The sequence below is a fragment of the Rutilus rutilus genome (genome assembly GCF_951802725.1).
Source record: "Rutilus rutilus genome assembly, chromosome: 6".
NCBI classification, from domain to species: domain Eukaryota; kingdom Metazoa; phylum Chordata; class Actinopteri; order Cypriniformes; family Leuciscidae; genus Rutilus; species Rutilus rutilus.
The window spans coordinates 8,813,432-8,829,498 of record NC_140214.1 but is presented as its reverse complement, the minus strand read 5'-3'; positions in this window follow the sequence as shown (position 1 = coordinate 8,829,498).

Sequence of the window (16,067 nt, the reverse complement as noted above, 5' to 3'; positions counted from 1 at the left end):
TGTATTTATTTATCTGGTTTATTTATAAATTAATGCAAAATCTAAAATAACAAAGGGAATAAAGGGCCCAGATATGTACAGTAAATACATTTTTATAAAAAAAATTTATTTAGTGTCAAATTTAAAATGTAAAGTAAACTTGAATAAAATAAGAGTGTGAAGAAAAAAAGTCCACATATTTAAAATGTAAAATAAAAAATAAAAGGGGATTAATAAAAAAATGCCAGAAATAAAAAGGGGATGAATAAAAGGGTCCAGATATTTAAAATACATTTATTTATTTATCTGGTTTAGGCTATTTATAAATTAATGTAAAATCTAAAATAAAAAATGAAAGCTAGATAAGGGTCCTTATATGTACAATACATTTACAAAAATTAAAAGAGGTCAAATATTTAAAACGTAAAATAAACCTAAATTAAATAAGAGGTGAAGAAAAAGGGCCATATATTTAAAATGTTAAATAACAAATAATGCAAAATAATGCAAAATAAAAGGGGATGAATAAAAGGGTCCAGATATTTAAAATGTAAAACAACAAATAATGCAAAATAATAATTTAAAAAAGTAAAATAAAAGAAGGATTAATTAAAAGAGGGCAGATTTTTTTTAAATGTAAAAAAATGGTATGCTGTGTTTTCATAAAAAAGCTGTCCTTATGAAGGTAAAGCAAATGAATTTCTGGTGCACACAAAGTAAATCTCCTACATTCTCCTTTGTAGCCCCATGTGCTCCAGTCGGTGTGGAGGTCTCTACAGACTGTGCAGGGAATCGTGCGACAGTGAGCTGGCAGAGCCTTCAGGCTGGGGGTCTGTACACAGCAGTACTGCAGGGTGAACATGGACTCACGGTTAACTGCAGCACCAGCTTTAACAACTGCACAACAGCAGACCTGCTCTGCGGAGTCAACTACAACGTCACGGTCTCAAGGAATGATGCTCACTGCAGGAGTCTGCCATCCACACCCATTCAGATACAGTCAGGTAACAGTCATCTGAGCATGCACACATTTTCAAACAGTAACAGATCTTTGACGCTGACTATGTATCTCCTTTAGCTCCTTGTGACCCTCAAAACGTCACATCTGTGCTCCAGTGTGACACCAACGCGGCTAACGTGACATGGGCTGCCAGCGCAGGAGCAAATGGGTACACGGCAATGGCAACAGATGGGCAGCAGCAACGCTTAGCTTCTTGTCACACTATGGGGACTTCCTGTCAGCTGACCTCTCTGCCATGTGGGATGAGACTAAATGTGACCGTCCAAGCTGATGGAGCCTCCTGCAACAGCAGTTCTCAACCTAGAGCTGCAGTGGTAACAGGTGTCCGCTCATGCTAACCTTTGCTGATTCAAATTAATCATAACAACATCGTGTGTAGGCCCTAAAATGTATTCAGATACATAAAATGTATGAATTCCAATGCCTTTGATAGACAAAAAAGCAGCATTTCCAAACAAATGCTAGGGATTCTTGGGATTTTCTGAAAACTAACTTCACTTTTCATCTTTTTTAAAACCCAATTTTGGTCTCTTATATAAATATATAGTGTTCATCTTATTAACTATGAACATAACCCACTAACCCATGTTTAGTAACCACAAAGAAATACTTGATAATTACTGTTATTTCATGACATACATTCATTTTACCAATTACTTTTTGGGGCCACATGTATTTCAAACAAACTAACAAACATAAATACCATTCAAAAGTTTGGGGTGAATTTGTTTTTAAAGAAATTAATATTTTTTATTCATCAAGGACTGGTGAATTTCATCAAGGTGAAAATATTTATAATGTTAATTTTTTTTTATTTTTTTTGTTTTTTTATTTCAAATAAATTTTGTTCTTTTGAGCTTTCTATCCTTTAAAGAATCCTGAAAAAAATGTGTTATGGTTTCTACAAAAAATATTAAGCAGCACAACTGTTTTCAACATTGAGCATCAAATCAGCATATCTGAATGATTTCTGAAGGATCATGTGACACTGAGAACTGTATTTTTGACCAAATAAATGCAGCCTTGGTGAACATAAGATATATTTCAAAAACATTTTAAAAAATCTTATCAACCCCAAACTTTTGAACAGTAAGCACTTTTTTAAATATTTTATAGCCTTATTATTTTAATACAGCTTCCTCCTCTCCCTATCTAGCACCCTGCATTCCCACCAATGTCACTGCTGCTCTAAACTGTACCTCCAGCATTGCTTCCATCACCTGGTACAGTGCACTCGGTGCCACTTGGTACTTGGTAAAGGCTGAAGGCAGCAAAGGGTACAAAGCGTCCTGCAACAACACTGTCACACGCTGTGATATCCCAAACCTGCAATGTGGTCAGGAATATTCCATCACAGTCATGGGCATGAATGGTGACTGCATGAGCCCGGCTAGCCAGCCTATCACTCTTGTCTCAGGTACTTGAACTCAGCTCATAAGGGTTGGGAACCACAAACCGGCTTCAGTTTTTTCAAGTTCTTTTGACCCGGCTGAGCCATTAAGAGCCTCGCAAGCAATCTCCCAGAACACCCAGCAAACATATATAACATCCTAACAGTTTTTGCATGACAAGCACCATTCTGCTGTTTGATGAGTTAACCCTTTTTTATATGTTGCAGCACCATGTCCTAATACTGGCATTCAAGCCAGACTGGATTGCCGCACAAACTCAGCACTCATTTCTTGGACACCAGGCAATGGTTCACTAAGTTCCAATGCAACACTGCAGTCTTTCCAGGACGCCCAAAAGCACAGCTGCTTCACCAACGGCTCCTCATGCAACATCAGCTCACTTCAGTGTGGTCAGCACTACAACATCAGTGTTACAGGATACGGCCAGAACTGTTCTACCTGTTCTAAACCCCTGGTCACTCTAGACACAGGTATAACATTAAACAATAATTCAGTGCAATTAATGTAGACCCTAATTTAAACCCTTTATAAAAGGCATCATATAATCTATTGTGCTAAAACTCTGTGCATCACATCATTTGAATCTTTTCTTTCCAGCTCCATGTGTTCCCACTCAAGTCAATGTGTCATTATCCTGTGGGTCTGACACCGCGTCTGTTTCCTGGGCAGCATCTAGTGGCCTTGTTTCCTACTATATAGTAACAGCTGAAGGTGATAATGGAATTACGCAAACATGCAACTCCAGCAGCTCCTCCTGTAACATCAGCGGCCTGGCGTGTGGTCAGGCGTACAACGTGTCAGTCACAGCTATGAGCGTCGACTGCACTGGGCAACGTAGCGAAGTGCGTCGTGTCAATACTGGTAAGTATTTCCCCTTCAGTATAACCTTATAATCATTTAGCTATATTCATCATCCATATAACTAGTGGAGAATTTTGCACACTACAAGTTTGTCTAGTGTTTACATGCAGAACATTTAAACTATAGTATATAGTTGTCTGCAGTACTCGAAGTTTGAAATGTTTCTTAAAGTCCCTCTGTAGTCAATAATTTTATCCCTTAAAACTCATCTTTGATCACCAAAATGACATATATATAAAAAAAATTCTTCATGCCTTAAAATAGCTTAACATGTAACTCTACACACTTGCCTCATTTAGTATAGGCGGATCTATGAATATGTAAATCAGCCCCGCCTCCACTCACTCGCACCAGCTCAACCACTCATTGACGATCACACCTTCACTCGATTGGTTACATGGTAGTTTGTGACGTCAGAAACACCGGCGATTTCAAAAAGTGTTTTTGAGACTGTCTTTGGTTCACTGCAGTTTTAAGGAGAAAAAACTCTGCAATGGTGTTGACTTATGAATTTCCTCATGATTTGTCTTAAAGCATATATTTTTTTAAACACCACATAGACATATAAACAATATTAAAAGCTTGATTTTCACCACAGAGGGAGTTTAGAAGAATTATAATTAAAAGGAACACTTTAAAAACTTGCAATGGATGTGTAGCATTCAAGTAAACAGTACAGCCTTGAGAAAAATAATAAACTTCACATTTAATCCCTCCAGCATACTTGCCTGCTACCTAGCAAAAATGATTTGTTCCATGAACATTCCTACAGGGTTTTGGTTCCCAAAAAATAACCGAAAGGAAACTATATACTAACATTAGGGGAACGTTAGGGGAATGTGTTTTCTGACATCAAATGTACGTGGGTTAACGCAAATGTGTTTCTCACTCATTTTTATAAAAACTCTTTTCTGAGGAAACTTGATGTTTGTATCCAGAATATTCCTTTAAAAACATGCTAAAGTAATACTTTGTTTAACTTTTGTCTCCCAGCACCCTGTGCTCCTCAGTCTGTGGTCAGTCAGCTCTTAGACTGCCAAACAGGGGATGTTCAAGTTAGCTGGCAGTCGAGTAACGGGGCGCAGATCTACTATGCTCAAGCAAAATCTACTGACAAGGTTCTGGGGTGTAACTCCACCTCCACATCCTGCATGATCGCTGCAATTGGCTGTGGGCAGACATACAATATCACTGTGGCTGCAGAGGGCAACGGCTGTAGATCCAACTGTGTGACCAGTCAGGTCACGGCAGGTGCAGTAGCATTTTCACAAAGTTGATGCCTACCATTCTAAATAATGAGTCCTACCAATTCAATATCTATATAAAGTCAACATGAAATCAAAATCACCTGTATTTACTTTCTAATACACAGTGCTGATCTTACTGTGCACAATTCTTTAGTGCATGTTAGAAAAAGTCTATTCTTTCATCACAATTAAAAAGCAGCCCAGTGAAAAACAATTCAAACACATATGGCTTATAGCAACATACTAGCACTACTCACATTATCTTAAAAAAAATCTGGAAGCCCCAACAGTAAAATCCTGTTTGTTTTTACAAATGTGTTTGGTGCCCCTACAGTGGCGCGGAAATGACATACTTCACCTTTAAATAATACTATTTTCTTTTCTCTTCAGCCCCATGCCCTCCACTGAATATTCAGTCCAGAATGAACTGTGGCAACAACACAGCGAGTGTGTCCTGGTCCCGTGGCAATGGAGCACTGTCCTTTTTGACAACACTTGAATGCTCTAATGGACAGACGTATATGTGCAGGACCAATGAAACAGGATGTGACATCATTAACATGACGTGTGGACAAACTTGCTCGGTTAAAGTAGTGGCAGAGGGACGTTCATGCAACAGCTCTGTAGGCACTGGATCACCTATCATAACAGGTAAGAGAAATAGCTGGTTAAATCAAACCTTGTTATATTGAATTTATGATATACACTACCAATCAATAATTTGGGACTAGTAAGATTTTTTTTTTAAGCAATTAATAATTTTATTTAGCAAGAATGCATTATTTAAAAGTGACAGAAAATACATTTATAATTTTACAAAATATTTATTTTTAAAATACATGCTCTTTTGAACTTTCTAATCATCAAATATCCGTTTTTTTTTTTTTTTTTTTTTTTACTGTTTTAAACATTGATGATAAGAAGAAATGTTTTTTGAGCACTAAAATAGAAATCAGTTATTTTGAATTATTTCACAATATTACATTTTTACAGTATTTCTGATCCAATAAATGCAGCCTTGGTGAGCATAATAAACTTATTTCAAAAACATAAAAAAAATATTTCTGACCCTAAACTTTTGAATGGTAGTGTAGATATTGAGATATGATTTGCGGATTAGTGGGAAGTTAAAGGGATAATTCACCAAACATATCCTAATTTTGTTTTAGATAATTTACCCAGCTCCTTGTGTACCACCAAACCACATAAATGTGCCGTTGAAGCCACTTAGAACATCTTAGCAACCATATGGCAACACCCTGGCAACCATCCACCATGTAAAAATACAGTTTTGCAACAACATTTTGATGTGTTATCAATTTTTCATGTTGCAGCACCATGTCCTAATACTGGCATTCAAGCCAGACTGGATTGCCGCACAAACTCAGCACTCATTTCTTGGACACCAGGCAATGGTTCACTAAGTTCCAATGCAACACTGCAGTCTTTCCAGGACGCCCAAAAGCACAGCTGCTTCACCAACGGCTCCTCATGCAACATCAGCTCACTTCAGTGTGGTCAGCACTACAACATCAGTGTTACAGGATACGGCCAGAACTGTTCAACCTGTTCTAAACCCCTGGTCACTCTAGACACAGGTATAACATTAAACAATAATTCAGTGCAATTAATGTAGACCCTAATTTAAACCCTTTCTAAATGGCATCATATAATCTATTGTGCTAAAACTCTGTGCATCACATCATTTGAATCTTTTCTTTCCAGCTCCATGTGTTCCCACTCAAGTCAATGTGTCATTATCCTGTGGGTCTGACACTGCGTCTGTTTCCTGGGCAGCATCTAGTGGCCTTGTTTCCTACTATATAGTAACAGCTGAAGGTGATAATGGAATTATGCAAACATGCAACTCCAGCAGCTCCTCCTGTAACATCAGCAGCCTGGCGTGTGGTCAGGCGTACAACGTGTCAGTCACAGCTATGAGCGTCGACTGCACTGGGCAACGTAGCGAAGTGCGTCGTGTCAATACTGGTAAGTATTTCCCCTTCAGTATAACCTTATAATCATTTAGCTATATTCATCATCCATATAACTAGTGGAGAATTTTGTACACTACAAGTTTGTCTAGTGTTTACATGCATAAATTGTAAACTATAGTATATAGTTGTCTGCAGTACTTGAAGTTTGAGATGTTTCTTAAAGTCCCTCTGTAGTCAATCATTTTATCCCTTAAAACTCATCTTTGATCACCAAAATGACATAAAAAAAAAAAATTCTTGATTTTTTTTTCTTCATGCCTTAAAATAGCTTAAAATGTAACTCTACACACTTGCCTCATTTAGTATAGGCGGATCTATGAATATGTAAATCAGCCCCGCCTCCACTCACTCGCACCAGCTCAACCACTCATTGACGATCACACCTTCACTCGATTGGTTACATGGTAGTTTGTGACGTCAGAAACACCAGCGATTTCAAAAGTGTTTTTGAGACTGTCTTTGGTTCACTGCAGTTTTAAGGAGAAAAAACTCTGCAATGGTGTTGACTTATGAATTTCCTCATGATTTGTCTTAAAGCATATTTAAAAAAAAACACCACATAGACATATAAACAATATTAAAAGCTTGATTTTCACCATAGGGGGAGTTTAGAAGAATTACAAATTAAAAGGAACACTTTAAAAACTTGCAATGGATGTGTAGCATTCAAGTAAACAGTACAGCCTTGAGAAAAATAATAAACTTCACATTTAATCCCTCCAGCATACTTGCCTGCTACCTAGCAAAAATGATTTGTTCCATGAACATTCGTACAGTGTTTTGGTTCCCAAAAAATAACCGAAAGGAAACTATATACTAACATTAGGGGAACTTGATGTTTGTATCCAGAATATTCCTTTAAAAACATGCTAAAGTAATACTTTGTTTAACTTTTGTCTCCCAGCACCCTGTGCTCCTCAGTCTGTGGTCAGTCAGCTCTTAGACTGCCAAACAGGGGATGTTCAAGTTAGCTGGCAGTCGAGTAACGGCGCACAAATCTACTATGCTCAAGCAAAATCTACTGACAAGGTTCTGGGGTGTAACTCCACCTCCACATCCTGCATGATCGCTGCAATTGGCTGTGGGCAGACATACAATATCACTGTGGCTGCAGAGGGCAACGGCTGTAGATCCAACTGTGTGACCAGTCAGGTCACGGCAGGTGCAGTAGCATTTTCACAAAGTTGATGCCTACCATTCTAAATAATGAGTCCTACCAATTCAATATATATAAAGTCAACATGAAATCAAAATCACCTGTATTTACTTTCTAATACACAGTGCTGATCTTACTGTGCGCAATTCTTTAGTGCATGTTAGAAAAAGTCTATTCTTTCATCACAATTAAAAAGCAGCCCAGTGAAAAACAATTCAAACACATATGGCTTATAGCAACATACTAGCACTACTCACATTATCTTAAAAAAAAAAATCTGGAAGCCCCAACAATAAAATCCTGTTTCTTTTTACAAATGTGTTTGGTGCCCCTATAGTGGCGCAGAAACTACATACTTCACCTTTAAATAATATTATTTTCTTTTCTCTTCAGCCCCATGCCCTCCACTGAATATCCAGTCCAGAATGAACTGTGGCAACAACACAGCGAGTGTGTCCTGGTCCCGTGGCAATGGAGCACTGTCCTTTTTGACAACACTTGAATGCTCTAATGGACAGACGTATATGTGCAGGACCAATGAAACAGGATGTGACATCACTAACATGACGTGTGGACAAACTTGCTCAGTTAAAGTAGTGGCAGAGGGACGTTCATGCAACAGCTCTGTAGGCACTGGATCACCTATCATAACAGGTAAGAGAAATAGCTGGTTAAATCAAACCTTGTTATATTGAATTTATGATATACACTACTGATTAAAAATTTGGGACCAGTAAGATTTTTTTTTTAAAGCAATTAATAATTTTATTTAGCAAGAATGCATTATTTAAAAGTGACAGAAAATACATTTATAATTTTACAAAATATTTATTTTTAAAATACATGCTCTTTTGAACTTTCTAATCATCAAATATCCAGATTTTTTTTTTTTTTTTTTACTGTTTTTAACATTGATGATAAGAAGAAATGTTTTTTGAGCACTAAAATAGAAATCAGTTATTTTGAATTATTTCACAATATTAAATTTTTACAGTATTTCTGATCCAATAAATGCCGCCTTGGTGAGCATAATAAACTTATTTCAAAAACATTAAAAAAAAATATTACTGACCCTAAACTTTTGAATGGTAGTGTAGATATTGAGATATGATTTGCGTATTAGTGGTTAGTTAAAGGGATAATTCACTTTTAATTTAACAGCCAACCATATACTAATTTTGTTTTAGATAATTTACCCAGCTCCTTGTGTACCACCAAACCACATAAATGTGCCGTTGAAGCCACTTAGAACATCTTAGCAACCATATGGCAACACCCTGGCAACCATCCACCATGTAAAAATACAGTTTTGCAACAACATTTTGATGTGTTATCAATTTTTCATGTTGCAGCACCATGTCCTAATACTGGCATTCAAGCCAGACTGGATTGCCGCACAAACTCAGCACTCATTTCTTGGACACCAGGCAATGGTTCACTAAGTTCCAATGCAACACTGCAGTCTTTCCAGGACGCCCAAAAGCACAGCTGCTTCACCAACGGCTCCTCATGCAACATCAGCTCACTTCAGTGTGGTCAGCACTACAACATCAGTGTTACAGGATACGGCCAGAACTGTTCAACCTGCTCTAAACCCCTGGTCACTCTAGACACAGGTATAACATTAAACAATAATTCAGTGCAATTAGCGTAGACCCTAATTTAAACCCTTTCTAAATGGCATCCGATAATCTATTGCACTAAAACTCTGTGCATCACATCATTTGAATCTTTTCTTTCCAGCTCCATGTGTTCCCACTCAAGTCAATGTGTCATTATCCTGTGGGTCTGACACTGCGTCTGTTTCCTGGGCAGCATCTAGTGGCCTTGTTTCCTACTATATAGTAACAGCTGAAGGTGATAATGGAATTACGCAAACATGCAACTCCAACAGCTCCTCCTGTAACATCAGCGGCCTGGCGTGTGGTCAGGCGTACAACGTGTCAGTCACAGCTATGAGCGTCGACTGCACTGGGCAACGTAGCGAAGTGCGTCGTGTCAATACTGGTAAGTATTTCCCCTTCAGTATAACCTTATAATCATTTAGCTATATTCATCATCCATATAACTAGTGGAGAATTTTGCACACTACAAGTTTGTCTAGTGTTTACATGCATAAATTGTAAACTATGGTCCACAGTATATCACAAGCTTCATCACCACATTGTTTCTTTGTAAAAGCGACACAAAACACACATTTACCTAGCATTCAAGTGGACAGAATCTGAATATTCTTTAACGAATTCAGATTTTTTTAAATACAATAACATTTATAACATAATAATATTTAATAACATTGATAATAATAATAAATGTTTCTTGAGCATCAAATTGGCATATCTGAATGATTTCTGAAGGATCACGTGACACTGAAAACTGGAGTAATGATGCTGAAAATTCACAGGAATAAATTACGTATTAAAAACATGCATTTTAAATTGTAATAATATTTCACAATGTTATAGTTTTTACTGTATTTTTTATCAAATAAATGCAGCCTTGATGAACATAAGATATATTTCAAAAACATTTTAAAAAATCTTATCAACCCCAAACTTTTGAACAGTAAGCACTTTTTAAAATATTTTATAGCCTTATTATTTTAATACAGCTTCCTCCTCTCCCTATCTAGCACCCTGCATTCCCACCAATGTCACTGCTGCTCTAAACTGTACCTCCAGCATTGCTTCCATCACCTGGTACAGTGCACTCGGTGCCACTTCGTACTCGGTAAAGGCTGAAGGCAGCAAAGGGTACAAAGCGTCCTGCAACAACACTGTCACACGCTGTGATATCCCAAACCTGCAATGTGGTCAGGAATATTCCATCACAGTCATGGGCGTGAATGGTGACTGCATGAGCCCGGCTAGCCAGCCTATCACTCTTGTCTCAGGTACTTGAACTCAGCTCATAAGGGTTGGGAACCACAAACCGGCTTCAGTTTTTTCAAGTTCTTTTGACCTGGCTGAGCCATTAAGAAACTCCCTAGCAATGTCCCAGAACACCCAGCAAACATATATAACATCCTAACAGTTTTTGCATGACAAGCACCATTCTGCAGTTTGATGAGTTAACCCTTTTTTATATGTTGCAGCACCATGTCCTAATACTGGCATTCAAGCCAGACTGGATTGTCGCACAAACTCAGCACTCATTTCTTGGACACCAGGCAATGGTTCACTAAGTTCCAATGCAACACTGCAGTCTTTCCAGGACGCCCAAAAGCACAGCTGCTTCACCAACGGCTCCTCATGCAACATCAGCTCACTTCAGTGCGGTCAGCACTACAACATCAGTGTTACAGGATACGGCCAGAACTGTTCAACCTGTTCTAAACCCCTGGTCACTCTAGACACAGGTATAACATTAAACAATAATTCAGTGCAATTAGGGTAGACCCTAATTTAAACCCTTTCTAAAATGCATCATATAATCTATTGTGCATCACATCATTTGAATCTTTTCTTTCCAGCTCCATGTGTTCCCACTCAAGTCAATGTGTCATTATCCTGTGGGTCTGACACTGCGTCTGTTTCCTGGGCAGCATCTAGTGGCCTTGTTTCCTACTATATAGTAACAGCTGAAGGTGATAATGGAATTACGCAAACATGCAACTCCAGCAGCTCCTCCTGTAACATCAGCAGCCTGGCGTGTGGTCAGGCGTACAACGTGTCAGTCACAGCTATGAGCGTCGACTGCACTGGGCAACGTAGCGAAGTGCGTCGTGTCAATACTGGTAAGTATTTCCCCTTCAGTATAACCTTATAATCATTTAGCTATATTCATCATCCATATAACTAGTGGAGAATTTTGCACACTACAAGTTTGTCTTACATGCATAGTGTTTACATGCATAAATTGTAAACTATAGTATATAGTTGTCTGCAGTACTCGAAGTTTGAAATGTTTCTTAAAGTCCCTCTGTAATCAATAATTTTATCCCTTAAAACTCATCTTTGATCACCAAAATGACATATATATAAAAAAAAAATCTTCATGCCTTAAAATAGCTTAAAATGTAACTCTACACACTTGCCTCATTTAGTATAGGCGGATCTATGAATATGTAAATCAGCCCCGCCTCCACTCACTCGCACCAGCTCAACCACTCGTTGACGGTCACACCTTCACGCGATTAGTTACATGGTAGTTTGTGACGTCAGAAACACCGGCAATTTCAAAACGTGTTTTTGAGACTGTCTTTGGTTCACTGCAGTTTTAAGGAGAAAAAACTCTGCAATGGTGTTGATGTATGAATTTCCTCATGATTTGTCGTAAAGCATATATTTTTTTAAAACACCACATAGACATATAAACAATATTAAAAGCTTGATTTTCACCACAAAGGGAGTTTAAAAGAATTATAATTAAAAGGAACACTTTAAAAACTTGCAATGGATGTGTAGCATTCAAGTAAACAGTACAGCCTTGAGAAAAATAATAAACTTCACATTTAATCCCCCCAGCATACTTGCCTGCTACCTAGCAAAAATGATTTGTTCCATGAACATTCCTACAGGGTTTTGGTTCCCAAAAAATAACCGAAAGGAAACTATATACTAACATTAGGGGAACGTTAGGGGAATGTGTTTTCTGACATCAAATGTACGTGGGTTAACGTAAATGTGTTTCTCATTCATTTTTATAAAAACTCTTTTCTGAGGAAACTTGATGTTTGTATCCAGAACATTCCTTTAAAAACATGCTAAAGTAATACTTTGTTTAACTTTTGTCTCCCAGCGCCCTGTGCTCCTCAGTCTGTGGTCAGTCAGCTCTTAGACTGCCAAACAGGGGATGTTCAAGTTAGCTGGCAGTCGAGTAACGGCGCACAGATCTACTATGCTCAAGCAAAATCTACTGACAAGGTTCTGGGGTGTAACTCCACCTCCACATCCTGCATGATCGCTGCAATTGGCTGTGGGCAGACATACAATATCACTGTGGCTGCAGAGGGCAACGGCTGTAGATCCAACTGTGTGACCAGTCAGGTCACGGCAGGTGCAGTAGCATTTTCACAAAGTTGATGCCTACCATTCTAAATAATGAGTCCTACCAATTCAATATCTATATAAAGTCAACATGAAATCAAAATCACCTGTATTTACTTTCGAATACACAGTGCTGATCTTACTGTGCGCAATTCTTTAGTGCATGTTAGAAAAAGTCTATTCTTTCATCACAATTAAAAAGCAGCCCAGTGAAACTTATTTCAAACACTTAGAAGCCATAGAGCATCATCCTAGCACTACTCACATTATCTTTAAAAAAATCTGGAACCTCCCCAACAATAAAATCCATACTTCACCTTTAAATAATATTATTTTCTTTTCTCTTCAGCCCCATGCCCTCCACTGAATATCCAGTCCAGAATGAACTGTGGCAACAACACAGCGAGTGTGTCCTGGTCCCGTGGCAATGGAGCACTGTCCTTTTTGACAACACTTGAATGCTCTAATGGACAGACGTATATGTGCAGGACCAATGAAACAGGATGTGACATCACTAACATGACGTGTGGACAAACTTGCTCGGTTAAAGTAGTGGCAGAGGGACATTCATGCAACAGCTCTGTAGGCACTGGATCACCTATCATAACAGGTAAGAGAAATAGCTGGTTAAATCAAACCTTGTTATATTGAATTAATGATATACACTACTGATCAATAATTTGGGACTAGTAAGATATTTTTTTAAAGCAATTAATAATTTTATTTAGCAAGGATGCATTATTTAAAAGTGACAGAAAATACATTTGTAATTTTACAAAATATTTATTTTTAAAATACATGCTCTTTTGAACTTTCTAATCATCAAATATCCTGTTTTTTTTTTTTTTTTTTACTGTTTTAAACATTGATGATAAGAAGAAATGTTTTTTGAGCACTAAAATAGAAATCAGTTATTTAGAATTATTTCACAATATTACATTTTTACAGTATTTCTGATCCAATAAATGCAGCATTGGTGAGCATAATAAACTTATTTCAAAAACATAAAAAAAATATTTCTGACCCTAAACTTTTGAATGGTAGTATAGATATTGAGATATAATTTGCGGATTAGTGGGAAGTTAAAGGGATAATTCACCAAACATATCCTAATTTTGTTTTAGATAATTTACCCAGCTCCTTGTGTATCATGACATCAAACCACATAAATGTGTCGTTGAAGCCACTTAGAACATCTTAGAAACCATATGGCAACACCCTGGCAACCATCCACCATGTAAAAATACATGTCTGTCACATATAACTAGTGAAGAATTTTACACACTACAAGTTTGTCTAGTGTTTACATGCATAAATTGTAAACTATAGTATATAGTTGTCTGCAGTATTTGAAGTTTGAGATGTTTCTTAAAGTCCCTCTGTAGTCAATCATTTTATCCCTTAAAACTCATCTTTGATCACCAAAATGACATATTTAAAAAAAAAAAATCTTGATTTTTTTTTTCTTCATGCCTTAAAATAGCTTAAAATGTAACTCTACACACTTGCCTCATTTAGTATAGGCGGATCTATGAATATGTAAATCAGCCCCGCCTCCACTCACTCGCACCAGCTCAACCACTCGTTGACGATCACACCTTCACTCGATTGGTTACATGGTAGTTTGTGACGTCAGAAACACCGGCGATTTCAAAACGTGTTTTTGAGACTGTCTTTGGTTCACTGCAGTTTTAAGGAGAAAAAACTCTGCAATGGTGTTGACTTATGAATTTCCTCATGATTTGTCGTAAAGCATATTTAAAAAAAAACACCACATAGACATATAAACAATATTAAAAGCTTGATTTTCACCATAGGGGGAGTTTAAAAGAATTACACATTAAAAGGAACACTTTAAAAACTTGCAACGGATGTGTAGCATTCAAGTAAACAGTACAGCCTTGAGAAAAATAATAAACTTCACATTTAATCCCTCCAGCATACTTGCCTGCTACCTAGCAAAAATGATTTGTTCCATGAACATTCCTACAGGGTTTTGGTTCCCAAAAAATAACCGAAAGGAAACTATTTACTAACATTAGGGGAACGTTAGGGGAATGTGTTTTCTGACATAAAATGTACGTGGGTTAACGCAAATGTGTTTCTCATTCATTTTTATAAAAACTCTTTTCTGAGGAAACTTGATGTTTGTATCCAGAATATTCCTTTAAAAACATGCTAAAGTAATACTTTGTTTAACTTTTGTCTCCCAGCGCCCTGTGCTCCTCAGTCTGTGGTCAGTCAGCTCTTAGACTGCCAAACAGGGGATGTTCAAGTTAGCTGGCAGTCGAGTAACGGCGCACAGATCTACTATGCTCAAGCAAAATCTACTGACAAGGTTCTGGGGTGTAACTCCACCTCCACATCCTGCATGATCGCTGCAATTGGCTGTGGGCAGACATACAATATCACTGTGGCTGCAGAGGGCAACGGCTGTAGATCCAACTGTGTGACCAGTCAGGTCACGGCAGGTGCAGTAGCATTTTCACAAAGTTGATGCCTACCATTCTAAATAATGAGTCCTACCAATTCAATATCTATATAAAGTCAACATGAAATCAAAATCACCTGTATTTACTTTCGAATACACAGTGCTGATCTTACTGTGCACAATTCTTTAGTGCATGTTAGAAAAAGTCTATTCTTTCATCACAATTAAAAAGCAGCCCAGTGAAACTTATTTCAAACACTTAGAAGCCATAGAGCATCATCCTAGCACTACTCACATTATCTTAAAAAAAAATCTGAAACCTCCCCAACAATAAAATCCATACTTCATCTTTAAATAATATTATTTTCTTTTCTCTTCAGCCCCATGCCCTCCACTGAATATCCAGTCCAGAATGAACTGTGGCAACAACACAGCGAGTGTGTCCTGGTCCCGTGGCAATGGAGCACTGTCCTTTTTGACAACACTTGAATGCTCTAATGGACAGACGTATATGTGCAGGACCAATGAAACAGGATGTGACATCACTAACATGACGTGTGGACAAACTTGCTCAGTTAAAGTAGTGGCAGAGGGACATTCATGCAACAGCTCTGTAGGCACTGGATCACCTATCATAACAGGTAAGAGAAATAGCTGGTTAAATCAAACCTTGTTATATTGAATTTATGATATACACTACTGATTAAAAATTTGGGACCAGTAAGATTTTTTTTAAAGCAATTCATAATTTTATTTAGCAAGGATGCATTACTTAAAAGTGACAGTAAATACATGTATAATTTTACAAAATATTTATTTTTAAAATACATGCTCTTTTGAACTTTCTAATCATCAAATATCCAGATTATTTTTATTTATTTTTACTGTTTTTAACATTGATGATAAGGAGAAATGTTTTTTGAGCACTAAAATAGAAATCAGTTATTTTGAATTATTTCACAATATTACATTTTT